This window comes from Ursus arctos, unplaced genomic scaffold, assembly GCF_023065955.2.
Source record: "Ursus arctos isolate Adak ecotype North America unplaced genomic scaffold, UrsArc2.0 scaffold_30, whole genome shotgun sequence".
Lineage (NCBI taxonomy): Eukaryota > Metazoa > Chordata > Mammalia > Carnivora > Ursidae > Ursus > Ursus arctos.
Window position 1 is genome coordinate 16,890,272 of NW_026622986.1, and position 22,215 is coordinate 16,912,486.

Consider the following 22,215-nt stretch of genomic DNA (forward strand, 5'->3'; position numbering starts at 1 on the left):
TTAAAATATGATTTCAGGGGCCCCTGGATGGCTCAGTCAAGTGTGGGACTCTTTTTTTTTTTTTAAGATTTTATTTATTTATTTGACAGAGAGAGAGAGACAGCCAGCCAGCGAGAGAGGGAACACAAGCAGAGGGAATGGGAGAGGAAGAAGCAGGCTTCCAGCAGAGGAGCCTGATGTGGGGCTCGATGCAGGGTTCCATGAGGGGCTCGATGCGGGGTTCGATCCCAAAACGCCAGGATCAGGCCCTGGGCAGAAGGCAGATGGTTAAGGACTGAGCCACGCAGGCGCCCCAGGTGTGAGACTCTTGATACCAGCTCAGGTCATGATCTCAGGGTCATGAGATCCAGCCCCACATTGGGGTTCCTGCCCATTGCAGAGTCTGCTTGAGATTCTTTCTCCCTCTTCCTCTGCCCCTCCCCCTGCTCATGCTCTCTCTCTCTCTAAAATAAATAAAATCTTTAAAAAATATGATTTCAATGGCTTTGAAAATTGGTCTCAGAGTTCTCCTGTTCTTAGTGACACTTGGTTTAGCACTCTCTTTTGTTTCCTGATGCCACAACCTTCCATTTATGGCAATAATTTCTCTAACTCACTGGATTTTTTAAAAAAATTCTAACTGGGCTTTTCATTTTTAGCCACTCAGTCACCATCTTTCTGAAATACAGTCATTCAAAAGAATTAAGGTCATGTACAAGTGTGTTAATGGGAATCCTGGGAGTTGCCTATTCTGCTGGTATGAAGCTGGAGGCACATTATCTGAAAGCACTGGATTCATGATACCTGGAAGGTCTATAAATCAACGTGGTCCATCTTGCCTTGTCTGTTAAGACAGGTGAATCCCATTTGCACAGATGTTCTTTCTCTCTCTCTCTCTTTTCCTCTCTAAGAAGGAAATAAAATATATAGGCCCATTAATCTGCACAGGTCAGCCTCTTTGATAGGGCACATTCTTGGAAAAGGTAAAGTTGTAGTTCAAATGTGTATGATATACAAAAAGGGGACAAAATTCTCAGTCCTTTTCACTTTCAGCAATTATAAAGACCTAAGTATTAATGATGCTATAAGAATTGTTTGTCTTAGGTTATCCAGAAATTTAAGAAAAGATAATATATATTTCTAAAATTAATCCAATAGGCTTACCTTAGCTTTAAAAACTGGGCATAGATATAAGGCCTAAGATTAAGTAATCACAAAGATTTAGATGACAACGCATCCTTTTATTTTTGTAAGGAAACATTTTACATAAAATATATGTTTAATATAGATCATTGGAGTAAAATATTGAGATTTCATTTCATATGTTTAATATTTACATGTTCTTTTGAAGTATTTTCAAGTGAAGACACCAAAAAGAAAAAAAAAAAAGCAATGCTAATGAACTGTGGAAAAAACCATTCATTTTATTAAAAATATTAACAACTACAGAACCAGACTTGAAGACTGAGTTTTAAAGCAAACGTGGTATTCACATAGACACATAGTTAGCATGCAAATTAATATTCCTTTTTGAATTAGTTTTTCTCATCAACCGTTTCTCTTCACCTCTCTTTTTAGGAGTTAAAATGTTTGTATGATGACTGAAGTGAGGAAAAGAGATTGGAGCAAAAATATTTATATGAACAGAACTGTTTCTAGTATTATTTTAAGCAGGAGAGTAAATATTGAATGAAGGGGTGGTGAGGTACCTCCTTGCAAGTCTGTTCTAACTGAATAGACACAGGAACAATAACAGGGGAAAGGACACTCATCCTGGTATTCATAGAAGAAAAAACCAGTGTGAGGGAGCTTTAGCTCACATTAACAGGTGCACACAATACAAATGAAGTTTTATCATATGTGAAGGTAGCATCACAGATGAAATAAAACTCATATGTTCTTTATAAGCGCTTCTTGTTTTTTTTTTTGGCTTTTGTTTTTATCAAATTCAGAATTTTCAAGTGCACTCCTAAAAGTTTGTTGAAAGAGGAGTGGTACAGCTTGGTGTGAATTGACAGCTGTTTAATATCCCAGAGCTTTCAAAGAATTCTGCTAATTGGTTCCAAAGCCAATTTAAATTGTCTTATCAAACCACAGGAACTCAAAATGTTGACTGGACTGAGGCGTGTCGCGTACAACTTCTATAAATCATGAAACGAATTCTTTCTCGAGGGATTCTGGACAGAGCAATACAGTAACTGCTAAACATTTAAATACAGAGTTGTCAAGTGAAAACTAGGAGTTATTTGAGGAGAGAAGGGGGAAAAAAAGAGTGTTTAGAGCTTTGAAGAGTACCTCGAAAGGCATCTGGAAATATTCACACAAAAGGAAAAATGTTCATTTAGAGTATATATAGAGATGTAGCAAGTTTGCCAACAGGGTTTCTGCGCTAGGGATTTTCAGGAGTTAGTCATAAATCATACTTTTTTCTTCTTTAACTTCTCTTTCCTCAAATTGGGTTATAAATACCTTGCGAAACGTGCCTTTCAAGGCGCACGGCTCAAATGTGTGCGCGTATAGGCTACATCTAGGGAGAACGAAGGGCGATTCAGCAATGAACTAGAATGCACGGGACTAATAGTGTTACTGTAGCTTTTTCCTAGTGCTCTTTTCCAGTAACAAAATGTTAACGACAGATAATTGTACTATCGGTTAGTACGTGGCAAACAAATAGGGATTACATATATGTATTTAATAATACCTGAAAATAAAAATAAAGAAGGCAAATAAAGACAATTCAGATGACCTTGTGAATGCTACAGCAGTAAATCATGAAGATTAGCGAACAAAACACTGGACAAAGAGTTTGAAACAAAAGGAAAAGTTCTCAACTCACAAGATTAAAATTTTTGTTTCCCTATAGAAGGAAACATCAGAAATAGTCATCTTCCTGAAACAGAACGTTCCAAACGGGAGTTGGAAAGAAACGACGGTATTTTAACACACGTTGCAATCTGAAATTCTGCTCGCTCTTGCTGTTTTATAGTTTTTCAATATGCCTTAAAGATAGAAAATAAAATTAAGAGGGTTAAATATTTTGAATAGAAAATTCTGATTTTAAGAATACGAATCAGGAAACAGTAAAGAAAATAATATTAACATACTGACTTTATAATTCTCCATAAAGGCTATAGTTGGAGACGGTAACGGCATCGAAGTCTCTGTGGCGCAATCGGTTAGCGCGTTCGGCTGTTAACCGAAAGGTTGGTGGTTCGAGCCCACCCAGGGACGACTTCCAGTTTTACAAGTTTGTCGCCGGAACTTTTGCACAATTCTTGGAGTTCAGACCTACGGACTACGCGGAGGTCGCTATCCAGGGGTTGAGCGAAAAGAAACCGCCGCTCTCACTTCGCCGCCCACCCTGCGGGCGGCTCTTCAGCTTCCGGGAGCGCTGGAGGCCCCTCCCCCAGCCGTCCCCGGCTCCCGGCGGGCAGGTGGGCTCTTCCTGACCACCCCCCCTTCCCCGGGGGTGGGCGAGAGGGTCCAAAGCCTTAAAGCTCCCGCATCCTTTCACTTCCAGTCTCTCAGTTCCCAAACTCAGGCCGCTGAACGCCCCGAGGGGCCGTCGTCCTCCTCGCTCTTTCCCGGATTCAGCCCAGGCCGCACAGGTCCCTTCCGCGCCTCGCCAGGTTCCCGTGGGCCCCGCAGTGCCGGGTGCGGGCAACGGGCGGCGAGAGCGCGCAGAGGCCCGGCGGGCGAGCCCCTCAGCCGCGCGCGCCGCCGCGCCCGGGTCTCGAACCCGCCGCCGCCGCGCCCCAGAGGCCTCCGCGGCGGGCCCCCTGCCCCGGCTGCTCTCGTTCCGCGTCAGGACCCCTGAAATGTCAGAGGCCGCCTGCATGTATGTATTTAAAGGGTGCCAAGTTCAGGCTGTACATTGATTTAAAACTCTTCACGTTTTTTTCACACTCATGTTGAATCGTGCCACGTTTGTCTCGTCCCCGTCAGCGTAAACATACACTCCCGTGTCCTAGCTTCAACATTGACTCTGCGGTGTGGGTGAATTCAGAAATGTTTGTTATGAAGCCTTTGTGTGGACACTATTGTAAGAGCATTTCTGTGTTATATTTTACTTTTTATACTAACGTGCCAGAATTTTATAGAGAATGGAATGGACCTGCAGCATTTCCCATCTATTCAGAAGGGAAGCAAACCTGTGTGTTGTTTTAACAACTGCGTGATTGTGTTAAACTTCAGAAAAAAATTATGAGAAAGATGAAAAGTGAAACTGCTAACATATTTTGATTCGATAAGCGTGTACCATTTATTTCACAAAATGCAAAACTCTCTCAAAATAGTTACCTTATCCTTCATTCTCCAAATATAGGCTGCGTTTGAGAAGTAATCATAGTTTCTTCATAATGATTGTCTTGGGTCTAGATTACAGAAATTTGAAAGATGGGTCTGGAGAAAAGTGATGTTTTATTCCTGCAAATGAGTAGTTATGCTCTTCTTTATGTTTTCCTCCAGGTGTACGTGTTAATAAAGGCTAACATTTATTTAGTCCTGGCCAGTCACTGCTCTGAGAGCTTTCACAGATGAATGTGTGCGATCCTCACAACCCTTCCAGGTAGGTCCTTTTGTTGCCACTATATGGATGAGCCACCCGAAGGAAGGTACAATGGAGTAATTTGCCCGAATTTGCAGTGAGTCACCAGCTTGGTACAGATTTGACCCAGGCAGTCAGGCTCCAGAGCCCATGCTCCGCACTGCTGTACGACCTCCTCTAACATAGAGCTACTTGATTAATTAGTTAATTTAAAACCAAAGGTGATATTTTTAATTAGTTTTTATGAAGTTTCATTAATATTTTGCTCCAAATCGCATGAAGGGGAAAAAAAAAACCACTGAACATTCATAGAATACTAAAGGGCATTGTTAAATTACACATTCATTGTGCTGCTTAATTTTATTGAAATGAAAACTGTGTAGGAACATGAAATCTTAATGTGAAACGTATCTTTGGGAAACAATTTGATAGCATTTATGGGGAGAAGGCAAGATTAGAAATTAAGAAAAGCTGGAATAGCCCAGGCGAAATATGGAAGAGGGATAGAAAGAAGAATAGATTTCAAGCAATGGGGGTTAATCTAGAGCCTAAAGGTTCTTGGACGCCAGGCTGTTGTTTGGCATTTGGGATACCTGTTGAGACCTTGATTTCAAAGACACCTTCATGAGATAGTAACAAGGTTTGCACTGGACAGGTGCCGAGGTGGCAGTTTTAAATTTGATCCTAAATTTTTAAGTATGTTCTATTTCACCCTATTTCGGGAATTAATAGGATTTAGAGGCCAGAAAATAAAGAGGAAGGATTAAATGAGAATGGAAGTGGGGCGAGGAGTGCAAAACTGCCCTCTAACGTAAGTAGTTGATTTTATTACATGGGCAAACGCTTAGCACATTTTCTTGTACTCACTGTTGTTTACAGATAAAACAGGTGGAAGCATTTTAGAAAAATTGCTTAAACATTTATGGATGAATTGCCTTTGTAAAATTTTAATGTGTGTTGGTTATAGACGTTGCAATAAATACCGTTTCTGGGGAGCATTATTTTGTTCTCAGTTTCTTGCTTGGTTCTGTAATACCAGCCAAGCCCAGAAATGTGTCGAGATTGTTTAGAGCCTTAATTGAAGACCCAAGACCGTTTAAAAGGCTATGTCAAGCATCTGAGTATGTAAATATGTTCCTAATACTGTTAGTAAACAGTTGTATGTTTAAACTTCAGGTATAAAATCGGAGGAAAGTGCAATAAAAGGCGAAACAAGTACTGTGGTTTACAAACTTATTAGAGGAGGTAATATTCATATAACTTTTAATAATTAATAATTTAAAATATTTTTTACATTGCAGCATTTTTCAGGATAATAGGGGTTAGGAGGAAGCCACATGGTTACCATGTCTCCGTTTTCATTTCTAACACCTGTGTCTGATGCCATACGATACAAGAGTTGGGGGGAAACACTTTTAAACTTCCAAAGAAACACAAAGGCCTTGTTTCTGCATACCTAATACATCATAATGAGTAATGCTAACGTGAATTTTAATTTTATTTCTTGGAATTTTGGTGGGCACGAGGCCTAAAATGTTTAGTTTATAGCTACAACCTGCAGAGCAGGAATACATTGGTGGTAGAATAAACTGTGATACATTTAATTAGAAAATAGTTTAAGGAGTTGAAACCTTTTAAATAATTAAGAATGTTAATTTTGTCAAGCGCAGCATTTCATTTGTAGTGTTTCAGGTTGAGCCCCTTTGGTAGTATCAGTGCGTTCTGTTTTTACATATTGAACTTATAAGAATGATGTGGGAATGTATTTGTAAAATTGTAGTAACTACCTTAGTTTTCAGTTGTTTTCATAGCTTAAATTTTTAAGAAAAGTCATTAAAAATTCAACTGTTCAGGCTCATATCCTTAAGAAAACTCTTAAAATAATTTTTTATAAGTAGGTTCCATACCCAGTGTAGGGCTTGAACTCACAGCCCTGAGATCAAGATTTGCATGCTCTACTGACTGAGCCAGCCAGGCACCCCTTAAAACATAATTTTAAAGGAAACTCTTTATAACTGACATCTTCACCGATAAATAAAGTAATTACCCACATCCCAGAAACACTCCCCTCTTGTCCTTCTCCCAATCATCAAAATATAACTTTTAAATTGTAAACATATGGATTCTTGGGTTGCAGTGTGAATTTTAAGTTGTCATAGATCAGAAGTCAAAAATAAATTTACTACCAAACCCTATCAGATGAGTATTTACGGATGAAGATGGGGAGACATAATAGAAATTGGAAATCACTTTTCCATGACTCCTCACTTTTGATCTCACCACCTACGATAAACTTGGTAAGAATAAATCTGTGCTATTAAAGCAGAAAATACAGGAAATTTACTCTTTATTTGGGCTTCGAATTTTGTCTGGAAACAAAAACTGCTCCTACCCCCATCTGTTTAAAAACATGAAACATGGGGCACCCGGCTACCTCAGAGCAGTATGTGACTCTTGATCCTGGCATTGTAAATTTGAGCCCCATGCTGGGGCTTACTTAAAAATAAAGTCTTTAAAAACATGCAATAAAAACAACTTGTAGAAATTACCATAGCATTTAAATTAATGAAAATTTTATTTCTGAAAATAAATTTTGAACATTGAAACCAAGATGAGATTTGAGATTAAAAGGTGCGGTAATGGGCGCCGGGGTGGCTCAGTCGTTAAGCGTCTGCCTTCAGTTCAGGTCGCGATCTCGAGTCCTCATTGGGCTCCCTGCTCCACTGGGAGCTGCTTCTTCCTCTCCCACTCCCCCTGCTTGTGTTCCCTCTCTCGCTGGCTGTCTCTCTCTCTGTCAAATAAATAAACAAAATCTTAAAAAAAAAAAAAAAAGAAAGAAAGAAAGAAAAAAGAAAATCTAATCTGTGTGGAAAAAAATGTTTAAAGTTGTGGAAAGTCTAGTTTTTGAGACCACTAAGGAAACGCATCCTAGGAAGGGTCAGCATATAAGAAGCCAGAGCAAAGTTTTACTTTCCTTTTTAAAGGAAATTCTTCACTGTTATCAAGGTAGTGTATGCCTAAGGTTATAATAATAAATATCTGTAAAATTTAAGTACGGTGATATTTACTACATTATTTTTAATAGAAATCATAAATAACATAAAATAGGCAACACTATAATGGAAGTCGTGAGATAAATTATGGTATGTTATTTAGACATTAGAATACTATATAGCCATTTACATAATGTTTTTCAGGAAATATACCTTTGGGGCACCTGGGTGGCTCAGTTGGTTAAGCATCTGCCTTCGGCTCAGGTCATGATCCTGGGGTTCTGGGATCAAGCCCCACATAGGGCTTACTGCCCAGTGGGGATCCTGCTTCTCCCGCTCCCTCTGCCTGTTGCTTCCCCTGCTTGTGCTCTCTCTCTTTCTCAAATAAATAAATAAAATCTTTTTTTTTAAAAGGAAATATGCCTTTGGACAATGTTAAAATATAGCATAGGTATAAAAAGCTATATACAAAACTATCCAAAAGCATGATCCCAATTTTGTATTGAGACTGAATTACTTACATAGGTGATCTATAAATATTTCTTGATGGTGAATGAAATACACCAAAACAAGACTATCAGTGATGTTTTTCTTTTTTATATTTTACTCTCCAAATTATCTATAATAAACATGAATGATTTTTATTTGTAAACTGACATTTTTATAACATAAAAATAATATCTGGGTGCGCCCGGGTGGCTGAGTCAGCTAAGCATCTGACTCTTGATTTCAGCTCAGCTCATGATCTCAGGGACCTGGGATCAAGCCCCACATTGGTCTCTGCACTGAGCATGGAGCCTGCTTAAGATTCTCTCCCTCCCCCTCCAAAATAAAATAAAATAGATAAAATTTAAAAATAAAAATAACACCTGAATTCATACTATATATACAAGTTTGAATTCTACTTTTCTCTTTTAAAATTAACACTGAGGGAGACTAGGGAGCTTACGTATAAACCTTTGTATATATGATCAAATGATTTTCAACAAGAGTGCACAGACCGTTCAAGGGAGAAAGGATAATCTTTTGAACAAATGGTAAGGGGAAAACTAGATTTCCACATGCAAAAGAATAAAGTTGGGTCCTTACCTTACATCACATACAAAAAAATCAATTTGAAATGGATCAAATACCTAAACATAAGATCTAAAATTATAAAACTCTGAGAAGAAAACATAGGGGGAAATCTTCATGACATTGGATTTGGCCATGATTTCATTGATATGACACCAAAAACACAGGCAACAAATTAAAAATAGATAAATTGGACTACCTTAGAATTAAAAACTTCTGTGCAAATGAACAACACTATCAAGTGAGGGAAAAGGCAGCCCATAGGATGGGAGAAAATATTTGCAAGTAGTATATCTGATAAAGGGTTAATATCTGCAATATAGAAAGAACTTCTCTAACTCAACAATAAAAAACAACCCAGTTAAAAAGTGGGCAAAGCACTCAAATAGACGTTTCTCTAAAGAAGATGTACAAATGGCCAATAAGTACATGAAAAAAGCTGAACATCACTAATCATTTAGGGAAATGCAAATCAAATCAAATCCTCACCTGCATTTGGATGACTCCCATTATAAACAACGAAATAACAACAATGAACAGAAAATAAAAAGTGTTGACGAGGTCATGGAGAAATTGGAACCCATGTAAACTGCTGGTGGGAATGGAAGATGGAGCAGCCACTATGGAAAACAGTATGGTGGTTCCTCAAAAAATTAAAAATGGAATTACCATAAGGTCCAGCAATTTTGCTTCTGGGTGCATAACCAAAAGGATTGAAGACAGGATGTCAAAGAGATATTTGTATACCCACGCTTATAGTAGGATTATTCATAGTGGCTAAAATGTGGAAGCACCCTAAGTGTCCATTGACAGATGAATGGATAAGCAAAATGTGCTGTATCTATACAATGGAATATGAATTTACCTTGAAAAGGAAGGAGATTCTGACATCACGGCAACGTGCATAAGCCTGGAGGACTTTATGCTAAGTAAAATAAGCCTGCCACAAAAATACAAATATTGTATAATGCCACTTATATGGTGTACCCAGAGTAGTCAAATTCAGAAACAGAAAGTAATATGGATGGTGGTTGCCAGAGACTGGGCGAAGGGGAGAATGTGGACCTGTGGTTTAATGGGTATAGAGTTTTAGTTTTGCAAGATGAAAAGAGTTCTGGAGACTGGTTGTGCAACAATGTGAATGTACTTAACACGATTGTACACTTAAAATGATAAAAGTGGCAAATTCCATGTTAAGTGTATTGTTCCCACAATTAACATTTTTAAAAATTATTTTGAGGGATTTGTTTCCCCTTCTTATTAAAATTTATCATAAAGTATATAAGACATTAGAGTATTAATGCAAGAATAGATAAGCAAGCCAATGGAAACAATTGAGAACCCAGAACCCTACTTAAGGATATTTAGTTATTTGAGAAGGTGGGCCCTGAAGGAAAGGGGGAGCACAATTCCCCACTCCTTAAGTGTGTGTTGTGCATAGTGATTTTTTTCTAAAGACTCCAATATGGAAAGGGGTGGGGTGAGCAATGAAAGAGTAACTTCACAGTGAAGAAACCTGACAAACACTACCTCAGCCACGTGATCAAGGATAACATCACTAGTGATATGTCATGTTGACAGTATGTACCCTTGATACGATGGCACTTCACCTCTGTGGTCTTCCTTCCCCAAGTTCATAATCCCAGTCTATTCATGATGAAGACATTAAACAAATTTCAGTAGAGGCTCATCCTATAGAATACTTGACCAGTCCTTCTCAAGACTCAAAATCCTCAAGAACAAGGAAAGTCTGAGAATCCAGGACCTCATCATTAAATTAGGTGTAGGTGAGGGTCACCTGGGTGGTTCAGCTGGTTGAGCATCTGACTGTTTCGGCTCAGGTCCTGATCTCAGGGTCGTGAGATTGAGTCCCAAGTTGGGCTTTGTGCTGGGCATGGAGCCTGCTTGAGATTCTCTCTCTCCCTCTCCCTCTGCACCTCCCCTCTTGCTCTCTCTCTAAAAAAAAAAAAAAAAAAATAGATGTAGGTGTAAATGGGGCTTCTTAGGTGTGTTTCCTTGATTATAGCTTCTTAGGTATGGCTCCTCTTCCTCTAAAGAACTATAGAAGAGATAAGTTACTTGGGACGCCTGGGTGGCTCAGTCAGTTAAGCGTCTGCTTGTAGCTCAGGTCATGATCTCAAAGTTCTGGATCGAGTACTGCACGGGGCTCCTTGCTCAGCGGGGAACCTGCTTCTCCCCCAGCCTGCTGCTCCCCCTGCTTGTTTTCTTTCTCTCTCTGTCTGTCTCTCTCTCTCTCTCGCAAATAAATAAAATCTTTAAAAAAAAAAGAGAAAGAAAGATAAATTACTTGCTCAACACTCACCCAACAATGATGAGGCAGGAGCAGGAAAATCAGAATAGCCAAGGCGGAAGCAATAGACATGCACTTTTGAAACCCAGCTGGGCACCTGTTGCCAGTCCTTCGCTGTAGACCAGTCCTGATCTGTGAGAAGAGTACCCAGGCCTCTTGCCTCTACCCAGAGTCATCCTTCCTTTTCCATAGTAAATGGAAACCTGGACAGTTTTCTTAGTCTGCTTACTATCTATAGAAGTTTGAGGGCCCAGAGACCTCTTTCCATTATGAACCGTCTCTATCCCTTTCCGTCCAAATGGATTCAGTTCCTTTAAAAACATTGTGCATGTCGTGTGTATCAGCTCATAATCAACTCCATTTGGTAAAAGCCACACCTGCCTTCTTTCTGAAACAGGACTCTGAAGTCGCTCTGGAACAACTTCCTTATGATTCTTCGAAGCCCTGTTGTCTAGCTGAGAGGCACGCCCTCAGGATTTCTTAGAAGGCTTTTTGTTCAGCTGAAAGGCTCTAGGACGCATCGCCTAAAATCTTCCTGGGGTTTCACCAAAGTGTCTTCTAGTTCCATCTTTGATCTGAACTTTATGCTGCGGCATGTTTTACTCTCAGTGTCCTGGATTTGATTTTGTTTTCCCTCGGAGTCCATTTCTTACCTTGAAACGCTCGCTTCATCTGGAGAGACAGCCCTGCTTTCAAATCCATTAAATCCTTGTTCCCTTATGGTCCCTCTCAATTCTGCTTGAAAACTATGCTTCCTTTTTTGCTTATCTTACTCATCATGTATTTTTTCACAGGCAGCTAAAAACAAGACAAAACAAAACAAAGCAAAGCAAAAACAGTTGGAGCTTTCAACAGCCTGCCTGTAAATATCCTCAGCCAGACCTGTGAGTTCCTTAGGTACCTTTTCTATTCCCCGCCTTACTGCAGGTGACAGTTTCACCACTGTGTTGTGGGTGTGTTTGCTCCACATACAGTTCGTGCACAATACTCAGGTCCCTTTCCTTCAGTCTCCAGGAGCCATTGTCACTGTCTTGCAAGCCTTCACTAATGGTCTCTTTAAGGAGCTCTGTCTTCTGTTTACCACTTAGTCCCAAAGTTAACACCACCTCTTTTTGCTTTTTGTTAAGATAGGCACCTTATTTTCAGAGACCAAGTTCTGTTTCAGTGATCTATGGTTGCATAATAAGCCACGATAAAATTCAGTGGCTTGACACGACTGTTTTATTACATCTCTTGGTTCCATGAGTTGACTGGGGCTCAGCGAAACAGTGCCTTGCCTGGTATTACTTGGGGTCTCTCATGGGTTTGCAGCCGGATCGGGGCTGGGACTAGATTCCTGGCACCTCAGGCTCCTCCGTGTGGCCCCTTTCTCCACATGGCATCTCATCCTGCAGGGCCTGTCTCTCCAGTAGGGTAGCTCGAAGAGGGAGGGAGTGGAAGAAACCAGGCTTTCTTAATGTCTGGGTACAGAAGTCTGAAAATGTTCTTCTCTGCCCTTTGAAAGGCTTGGTCCTCGTTGCTGCCTTTCAGGGTCACTCCTGAGCGGGGCAGGAGTATAGTTGCTGCTTATTTTTGGCTTGCACCCACATACTGAACTGACCCAGTGGGACTATATGCAGCCTTTTTCTTCCTTTGTCATCTGGTTGGAAGAGAGCTCCTCCCACCCCGACCCCCTGACCCCCAGTATGGCCATAGATGTTGACTGGGGGACGCACAACACTAGTGGACGAAATGGGCATTTAGGTCACCTGCCCATGTGGTTTGCTTTTCTTCTTTCACCCTGATCCCAGATGTATCACTTCCTTTTACAACGGACTGCTGCTGGGCCTGCTCAACCTTATAACATTGTGGGTCTGATAGAACCCAGCTCAGCATGGGCAGTTCGGGTCTCATGATCACTGGGTGACCTATGGTCAGGCATTCTGTTACCAGCGTCCAGGAGCATGTTCAAAAGTGGTTTTGTTTTGTTTTTAGATTTTATTTATGTGTTGGGGGAGAGGGGCAGAGGGGGAGGGAGAGGGACAAGCAGACTCCGTGCTGAGCATGGAGCCCAACTCAGGGCTCAATCCCCGACCCTGAGATCATGAACTGAGCTGAAACTGGGAGTTGGATGCTTAACTGATTGAGCCACCCAGGCACCTCCAAAAGCGGTTTTTAAATGATGTGTAACTATTTGCTGCTGATAGCATGGCCTTGGTCCAGAACTGTAGGGGTCTGTATTGTGATTCTCATTTTTGGAACTGCCGTTAACTCCAGAAGGCATCTTTTCCTACCAAACAAAGCTACATCTAGTACCACAGGGTATGTTGAATCGTGTGGTCTGAATGGCAAGACTGCTTGCATTGCAGCCCAGACTTCCTGCAGTGCCCTTTCCTGCTCTAGACCCTACTCAGAACTGGCAGCCGTTGATGTCACCTAATAAATGGGTTGAAATGGGTTGTTCTTGAGTGTGCCACCTGAGAGCTCTAGCAGGCATTTTGCTATTTTCTTAGTAGTGGGAATTGTGCAATGCAACACTTTGCCAATTACTTTTGGAAGGGGCACTTCAGACCATAGGATTCCTTATAACTTCACACTGTGGTGGCCCTTGAATCTCTGTGGGATTCATTTCCCACTCTCTGGATCACATATGTATTACCAATGCCTCCAAGGTGCTTTTCCTTCTTTCTTATCTGGTCTCCCTGACACGATGTCATCTAGAGGAGACCACGATGATGTTCTGCAAATCTGGACAGTGAGGGTCCCCTCAGATCATATTATGACGAGGGGTGAGAGAATTAACCTCGACTGGAAACACATTCTTGTGTCTGTCCCACATGAGTGTAAACTGATTCTGACCTTCCTTCTGGTGAGATGGCCACCTGCCATACATTTGAGGCCAAAGTACCACTGAGGCCACTTCTTAATAATAGGTCATCCGCCAGGAATCATGTGGTTTTTGTAAATGTCAGGCCAGTGAGTCAAATGGCAGTATGATGAGGACCTCCACTGCATCCTTTGTATGTTCAAGGGTGGCAGTAATCTCTGCCACTCTCCTTGTGGCATGATATTGTTTTTATTTACCAGCTAGGCTGGGGGCAGGAGGGGACATTGTCAGAGTTTCTGTGTGGCCTTTCCCAGAGGGTAGTTCATGCCCCACAGGCCAAGGAACCAATGTGGGGCTTTGTGCCAAGTACTAAGTATATCCATTCCAATTATACATTTATGCATTTAGCGCTGTTGGGTGGTTCATGAAACCACGATGCCATTTATTACGTGCCTTGTGAAAGCACCCATTCTAATGGGAGTGGAGGGCGGTGGGGATGGCGTGGGGAGCATGATGACAATTTAGGTCTTTGGATATCAATGTTAATTCCGACTCTGTGTCCTTGAAATATCTGGGAATTCCTCTTTCCCCAGTGTACCATAATTAATGACTGTATGTCCCTGTGGGAGAATCTTTTTCATATATACTGGACACGAGTGACAGGATTCTTCCTCCTGGGGGCCAGTTTTCTTTGTTCCCATTAAAGTTTTGCTTCTATCTTTTTCTTTGTTCCCATTAAAGTTTTGCTTCTATCTTTTTCACATATGACAAGGAAGATATAAAATAATTGCATGTAATTGAATCTGACAAATACATTTGTATCTAATGAAATGTATGGAATGCAGTACACATAGAGAGAGAAAATCAGAGTATATATTTTTTCTTCTCTTTACATCACCAAAGGTTTTGGTGAACAAGAAATGAGTATGACAACAGGGTGAAATGGTTCTCTTAGTCTCTTCTGAGTCCTCATATAATAGTGGAAAAGGAATCAGGATAATAAATTTCTGTGGTTTTTTTCTTTTTTCTGAAATGTTGACTGTTTACCAATAAATTTAAGAAATTATTTCTAGGGGCTCCTGGGTGGCTCAGTCAATTAAGTGTCTGCCTTCAGCTCAGGTCATGATCTCAGGGTCCTGGGATCAAGCCCCGCATCAGGCTCCCTGCTCAGCAGGGGGTCTGCTTCTCCTTCCTCTGCCCCTCCTCATCATGCTCTCTCTCTCTCTCTCAAACAAATAAATAAAATCTTTAAAAAATTATTTCTAGGTAGGTATTTAAAAACCAAGCAACAGAGTTATTTTTGTAATAAGTGCGAGGATTTCTAAGGCAACACTGGATTCTGATTGGCTGGGTCCAGGTAACATGAAGCAGCACAAAAGTTTTGATTCTTAGATTTGAAGCTCATGTGTATTCACTTGGTTTTTGGCCTCAATATAATAAGTAGTGTTGAGGAGAATCATACAGCAGTGTAATTATGTTGATTTCTGTCAGAAAGGAGATAGAGTGGGTGGAGGACAAGAATACTTTGCAGGATGTAATGACTCCTGATTGAACTTTCAGTGTTTTAAAACTCAAATTAAAATTTCTGAAGGTTTGTACTCTGTTTAATTGTATTATTAGAATTGAAAAATTGCAGCTTTTCATTAAAATCCTGTCCTTCCCCAGCCTTCTTTTTATTATCTCTAATCTACTTTTTTTGAAGTTTTGTGTGCCAGGTTACCACATACCCAGCGTGGAGCCAGGTGCGGGGCTCAGACTCATGACCCTGAGATCATGACCTGAGCCAAAATTAAGAGTCAGACGCTTAACCAACTGAGCCACCCTGGATATGACACATTTTTTTATCCATTCACGGTGGATGGTTATTTGGGTTGTTTCTGCTTTTTAACTATCATGAGTATTGCTTCTTTGAACACTAATGTACAAAATTTGTGTGGACATATATTCTTACGTCTCTTGGGTATATACCTGGGAACACAATCACTGGGTCTTGTGGTGAATCCATATTTAAATTTTTGAAGTACTGCAGACTGTTTGTGCGTGATTTCTACATATTTAACTATTGGGGTCTTGTTGCTTTTCTTATAGATTTGTATGAGCTCTTTATATGAGGTTGATATTAATCTTGCCTACTTGCAGAAAGTATTTTATTTCTACATATTGCTTGCCTTTAATTTGAATAGTGGTTTTTTTGTGTGTGCAAATATTTTTAATATTTATACCGTGAGTTCTGTCAATATTTTATTTTGTAACTTACTTCATCATTTCTAAGCCTTAGCAAATCATTCCTCTGTCGAGTTTGATAAATACTGGTGTTTATTTTCTTATAGTTTTTACATGATTTAATCTTTAAAAATTTTTCATTACTTTATTTAGTTTGAGTGAATGGTGTAAGATTAAGATCTAACTGGATTTTCACTCCCAATCTAACCAATTGCAACATTACCATTTTCCTAACACTTCTTCCCTCTCCTGTTGAGTTTGTGTGCTTCTTGCATTATTTCTTAATCTTTTTACATGTACTAACGTCTGTTTTGTTCACTGTGTCTATTCCTACACCAGTACAGCATTGTCTAAATTGTTGAAGGTTTCTAATATGTTCTGTATCTGGAAAAACAAGTCTCTTTCTCCTCAGCCCTGTGCCTCACATTCAGTGAATCCGTTTTTCAGAAATTTCTTAGTGATTCTTATTTTTTTCCAGCCATTTCCAGGATTAAGTTCTGTTATTTCTAACTACTGCTGGACTGTTCATGGCACTCGCCTTAAATGCTCAGTTTGATTTTGAGAGACTTGACATTTTAATAGTATTGTGTTTTGTCATCTAGGAATCTGGTACCTCTTTCTGGGTATAGAGTTTTGTAGTAGCTCAGCCGAGTAATGTACTCACTTATAGAACTCACATATTGTTTATTGCCCCCCTGAGACAGATCCAGGTTTTGTGGAGTCTGCAGCTTATGCAGGTTGGGAGGCTTACTTTAAGAAAAAGAATACAAAATTGCAAATGCAAAACTCGGTGCTGGATGTTGGAAGGAGACGATGCAGGTGAAGGGCCCTATGGCTGTGCGAGTTCCACAGTTGACCTCTTGTCAGAGGTACGTCTTTGTTGCTCTCGTGGATGATGCCTCATTAATGATGTATTTTTAATACTTATTTAACACCTATAGGGATGCAAGAAACCATTTACAGAACTTAGAAAATATTTTTTAAAACTTCTCTCGTTTTCCATTTTAGATTTTTCTATACCGAGTTTCACCCTGTATGCAACTAGCGATAGGTTTATATTCATCTACAATATTCCTTCCTACATCTTAAACTTCTTGAGGCAAAGAGCTGTGTTTTGTAGGTCATTAATAAATGTTTGCTAGTGATGACTGATAAACAAAGGATTATATTATTATATTATTTTATTATATTTATTGAAGACACAGCTAGGTGACCTTATACTCACCAAATTTCATGCTTCAGATAGCCCACGATTTTGTCCATACAACAGAATAAAGGCTGCACATCTGTAAATTTACCTTAAAGACATGTATTATATTGGAGCATATTATAACATACTTTGTATTATAGACAGGATTTTATTTTATTTTTATTTTTTTAAAGATTTTATTTATTCATTTGACAGAGAGAGAGAGAGACAGCCAGCGAGAGAGGGAACACAGCAGGGGGAGTGGGAGAGGAAGAAGCAGGCTCATAGCGGAGGAGCCTGATGTGGGGCTCGATCCCATAACGCCGGGATCACGCCCTGAGCCGAAGGCAGACACTTAACCGCTGTGCCACCCAGGCACCCCTATAGACAGGATTTTAATATCATCTTAATGCTCTAAATTCAGATTATATTTATAGACAATTTTCAACAGTTTTCATTCCAGAAATTATTCAAGGGACTTTGTATTTGGCCTAGATTCTTGTGCCAAAAATAAATTGCCCAAATGGGAAAGAAAGCTTCCTAATAAAATAGTCTTGAGACTATAAATCAATAACTAGGTTAAAAAAAGTCTCACTGGGGACTTATTCTATCTACAGGAAAAAAAGAAAGAAAGAAAGAAAGAAAAAGAAGGAGTTGTTTACATCTCTTACTGCTATAGTATTTAAATTTAAATTATTAAATAAGAGATCAGATTTTTTATAGGTCGTTGGAAAACTGCATGTTTTAGGAGTTTCAGAAAGCAAGTGATGTATTATTTCTGCCTCTTTAATGTCTTTGAATTCTAATGTAAGATATTATAGGACAATAGAAAAATGGACAATTCAAGTTACTTATCAGTTCATTAAATTAACTGTCTTTTCATGGCTGGAACAAGTTTTGGAAAATTCACAAACTCCTAATCTTACCCACAGAAACCGACTGAGCACTCTACAGGTGTACAACTCATCATGGTTGATGCCACTAAGAACTCCAATCCTAATTCTTAATTATCAAAAAAATCAATCATACATCATATTTTTAGTAAAGATTCTCTGTTTCGATAATCTAAGGCATCTGTTCCCAGTAAAGAAATCTCGGACCGTTATGATTATAACTGTTAGTTGAATTAAATGTATGATTAACTAAAAGTTGGAACATGGGATTAAGAGGCGATAGTGGTCAAGTGCATTAAGTGGCATTAATTAGCACACCATTAAGATAAAGGGAAGAGCCCACAGATGCACTTGAAACTGTTTTCAGTCAATCTAACTTAGTACTTACTAGATTTTGCTGCTACCTAAACAAAACAAAACTCATATGATCTATATGTGCTTTCAGAATCGGTAACCACAGCAAAATCCATGAAGTTTTAGGATTTTTTTTTAATGTATGGGGGTTTTGGACATTCCTGCTCATAAATCCTACTTTTGTCCCCCTAAGTTGATTACTATTGTGAATTAATAGAATTATATTGTGAATTAATAGAAATAATTTATTGAGATGCACTATATATTACCAAAATTTAAAAGCCAAAATTTGGAACAAAAAAGTTAAAAACGTGACCAAATAAAACATAATAACCCTTAATTACACTTTGTGGCTAAACGAAGGAAAGAAATGAGTGACGGTACTGTTGTCTCTCTTCCCTTGGCGAGCTTCCAGTGGAGCGTTGTGATTAACTTTGTGGTTGCTTCGGCTTTAAGCTTTTATCATTGTCCAGTTTTAAAAGCAGGACCCATGTAGTATTGTATCTTGAAAGCTCTTTAATTTTTAAAAGCCCTAGGGAGCCTGCAAGTGTGACTTAATTAAGGTCCAAATCAACCTTAGATGTATATCCAGGACAGTTTTCAGAAGACACTTACCGTGCAGCCTGTGTTCACGTGACTCACATTTTGATGGTACCTCTCCAGTAGTTCTCACTCAGGGAGGTGCCTGTACTGCTAGCGGGTTTGGAGATGTGAGGCATTTTGGGTCAACACAAGGATTTGGTATGTGGGGGGGGGATGCCACTGGTACTTAGACGAAGGGGCCGGTTATGCTTGATGTCCCCAAAAGCTTCGATTCAGTTCTGCACAATGAAAAATTTTCCCGTGTCCTATTAGCGTATAAAAAGATGCACTGAACAGCATCCTGCTACAGATATGTCAGTATTTTAGTACAAGTGTAAATCAGTAGCCTTTCAGTAGAAAGTCATACTGAACAGTTTTATAAGAAGCTACACAAAAAACCTCCTAAATTAGAAGTCATTTTGGAGAGGGATTCTTAAGTGACATAAAGATACTGTGTCAGAAGTACTGAAAAACTTAGTGGCTCTGTAGGGACTCTGTGTATTTGAAGTTTTGTTACTTTGTTCATCATAGTTTTTTTCTTGGACATTGAGTTACTGCTTTAAAATATTGCATATTGTTGATCTTGATTACTGAGTTTACATTTAAGGAGCCCTTTAAGTTTTATGCCCAGAGTGAATGCTTTATTCTTCAGCACTAGTCTCAGCCTTTCTGTATACAGTTGAAAACGGTATTAATGCAGTCACTCCAGTTACTGCAAAAGCAAGGAAATCCATCACCTTATGTAGTTAAGGAGATTTGAGAATCCCTTTACCAGACTAAGGAACCAAACATTATCAAGAGGCACATGAAACGCAGGAATCACACTACATTTGAATAAATATTTTTCAAAAATATTTTATATTGTTGCCATTCCATATACAGTTGACCCTGGGACTACATGGTTTTGAACTGCGTGGCTTCCCTCATGCAGATTTTTTTGGGTAAATACAGTGTGGGGCTGTAAATGTATTTTCTTTGCCTTATGATTTTCTTAATCACATTTTCTTTGCTCTCGCTTAACACATATACCATACAAAATATGTTACTTGAGTGTATATGTTATCAGCAAGACTTTCAGTCAACAGTAGGCTATGAGTACAGTTTTGGGGGAGTCAAAAGTTATGCTTGGATTTTCAACTGCACGGGGGTGTATTGTGGGGGGGGAGGATTGTGCCTCTAACCCCCAGGTTGTTCCTGGGTCAACTGTATTTAATTTTTTTGTAGTACAGTAAGAAATTAATGATGTAAAAAATCACATTTTAAACTTACTTAAGGATTGCCTACTGTTTTTCAGTCTTGCTCTGATATGTCTCTGACATCTATAATCTCTATAATCTCTTTTGTTTCCTTCTTAAAAAAATCCATCAATATTCTCTATGGGTAGTGAAAGATGTGATCACCAGAATTTTTCCAGGTACTGGAAACCAAATATCTGCTTTAACATGTGGTAGAATTTTAAAATAGTTCAGATATTTTCTGTAGTCACATAGGGAATTATTTTGAGTTTATACGTTACAAATAAGGCCCAGCTCATTTTTGAGACTATTTCCCCTCTAATTTATCTTATTTTTCCTTATTATATACAAATAAATCAGATGTGTTATTACTTACCCTAAAACTTTTTTGTTGTTGTGCTAGTGTCCACTTGTATCTCTGTTTTGGTTTACTTCTTTTACAGAATGACTTGGTATCTTTTCTTAAATCAAAACTTAATCTCCAAGTCAATGTAAGAATCTAGCTGCTTTGTTAGATCTTTTAGTGTAGGCATAGCTGAGCAATTACATATTGAAATACATGCTTTATGAATTATTTCTCTTTTTATTTCTCTGTTAAATTATTGTTGAGGTGCTGTTTTCATTTTTTTTTTTTTGAGATTTTTTAATTTATTTATTTGACAGAGATAGAGACAGCCAGCGAGAGAGGGAACACAAGCAGGGGGAGTGGGAGAGGAAGAAGCAGGCTTATAGCAGAGGAGCCTGACATGGGGCTCGATCCCATAACGCCGGGATCATGCCCTGAGCCGAAGGCAGACGCTTAACCACTGTGCCACCCGGGCGCCCCTGCTGTTTTCATTTTTAAAAAGATTGTGTGTGTAGTTAGATTATATTATCCAAAAATTTCATTTGAGGATATGTGGCCACAGCAATTTCTCTCATTCCACAAGTCCCTTTTCAATATAACCTTGCCACTCCTACATCAAAAGGTAGTCTCTTTCCCCTTTCCTTTGAATTTGGACCTGGGACCTGTTTTGACCAATAGAATGCAGCCAAAGTGATGCCTTGTAACCTGGGGGGCTTGGTGTTAAGAGCCTTGAAGCTTCCATATTTGCTTCAGGGAACACTCCTTGTAGAACCCAGCTGCCACGCTATGAAGAAGCCTGAGCAGTCCTGTAGAGATGCACACTTGAAAGGGAAGTGAGGCTTCAGCCAATAGGCCCAGCTGAACACCCAGCCAGCAGCCAGCACCACCTGCCAGTGATGTGAGTGAGGTCATTTTGACTTCTTAGCTGTTCCTGAGCCCCACATGCCACCTCAAGCAGAGCTGCCTAGTAAACCCACAGGATCATGAGACGTAAGAAATTGCTACTTGGTATGTTTTATTTTACTGCAATAGATAAACAAAGTGGACTACCAAGAAGGAATTTGGTAATGTTACCAAAAAAGGGGTTGTGAAGTCGGCCATTGTTGAGAACCACTGTCCCAGACAGGAAATGTTTTATAATTACGAGTTTTAAAGGATTCAACAACTTGCAAAGATTTCTTTTCTAACAGTAGATAATTTGGATTAAAAACTAATCAATGTCCAGATTTACAATGAGAGCCAATAAGGCAGAAACTTGCCATATCCGTTTCTGAATTTTTCTTATTTTCTCTCATTTTGCTTAAGAGGTTAATTATTCTCTTCTGGAAGACAAAAACATGGCGAGGATAAGCTGTAGGTCAATGGTTGCCTAGTTGTGGGTCAAAATCTGCCAGGGTCCTTCATCTCTGTGCTAATTATTGTGTAGGTGCTAATTCTCAAATGTATATAGATACTGTTATGATTAGGGAAATAAAAATTCACTAAAAAGCATTACAAAATTTTGTAGTTTTTGCTCATTATATATTTTTCAGTTATGGAGGTATTTTGATGTTTAAAAGAGCGTTCTCATATTTGAAGTATTGGGAAAACCACTGGTGGAGGTTCCTATTTCTGGTGCTAATGGATTTGTAGCTGCTAATATTCCTTCAAACTAATTGCTGACTGCTGTTTATTTGGTTTTGTG

General features: G+C 39.3%; 1 long non-coding RNA gene and 1 other non-coding gene across 2 annotated transcripts in view; both read left to right on the plus strand.

Moving 5' to 3' along the window:
- The first annotated feature begins 3,136 nt into the window (after positions 1-3,136).
- On the plus strand, positions 3,137-3,210 carry TRNAN-GUU (transfer RNA asparagine (anticodon GUU)). The gene has a single exon. It is a non-coding gene; the product is annotated as a tRNA-Asn (tRNA).
- Positions 3,211-3,645: 435 nt separating this feature from the next.
- LOC130542148 (uncharacterized) overlaps positions 3,646-22,215 on the plus strand; it is a 70,929-nt gene continuing 52,359 nt past the window's right edge. The window contains exons 1-2 of the long non-coding RNA XR_008956500.1: positions 3,646-3,817; positions 4,447-4,546. This is a non-coding gene — a long non-coding RNA (uncharacterized LOC130542148). The remainder of the gene's footprint in view (positions 3,818-4,446; positions 4,547-22,215) is intronic.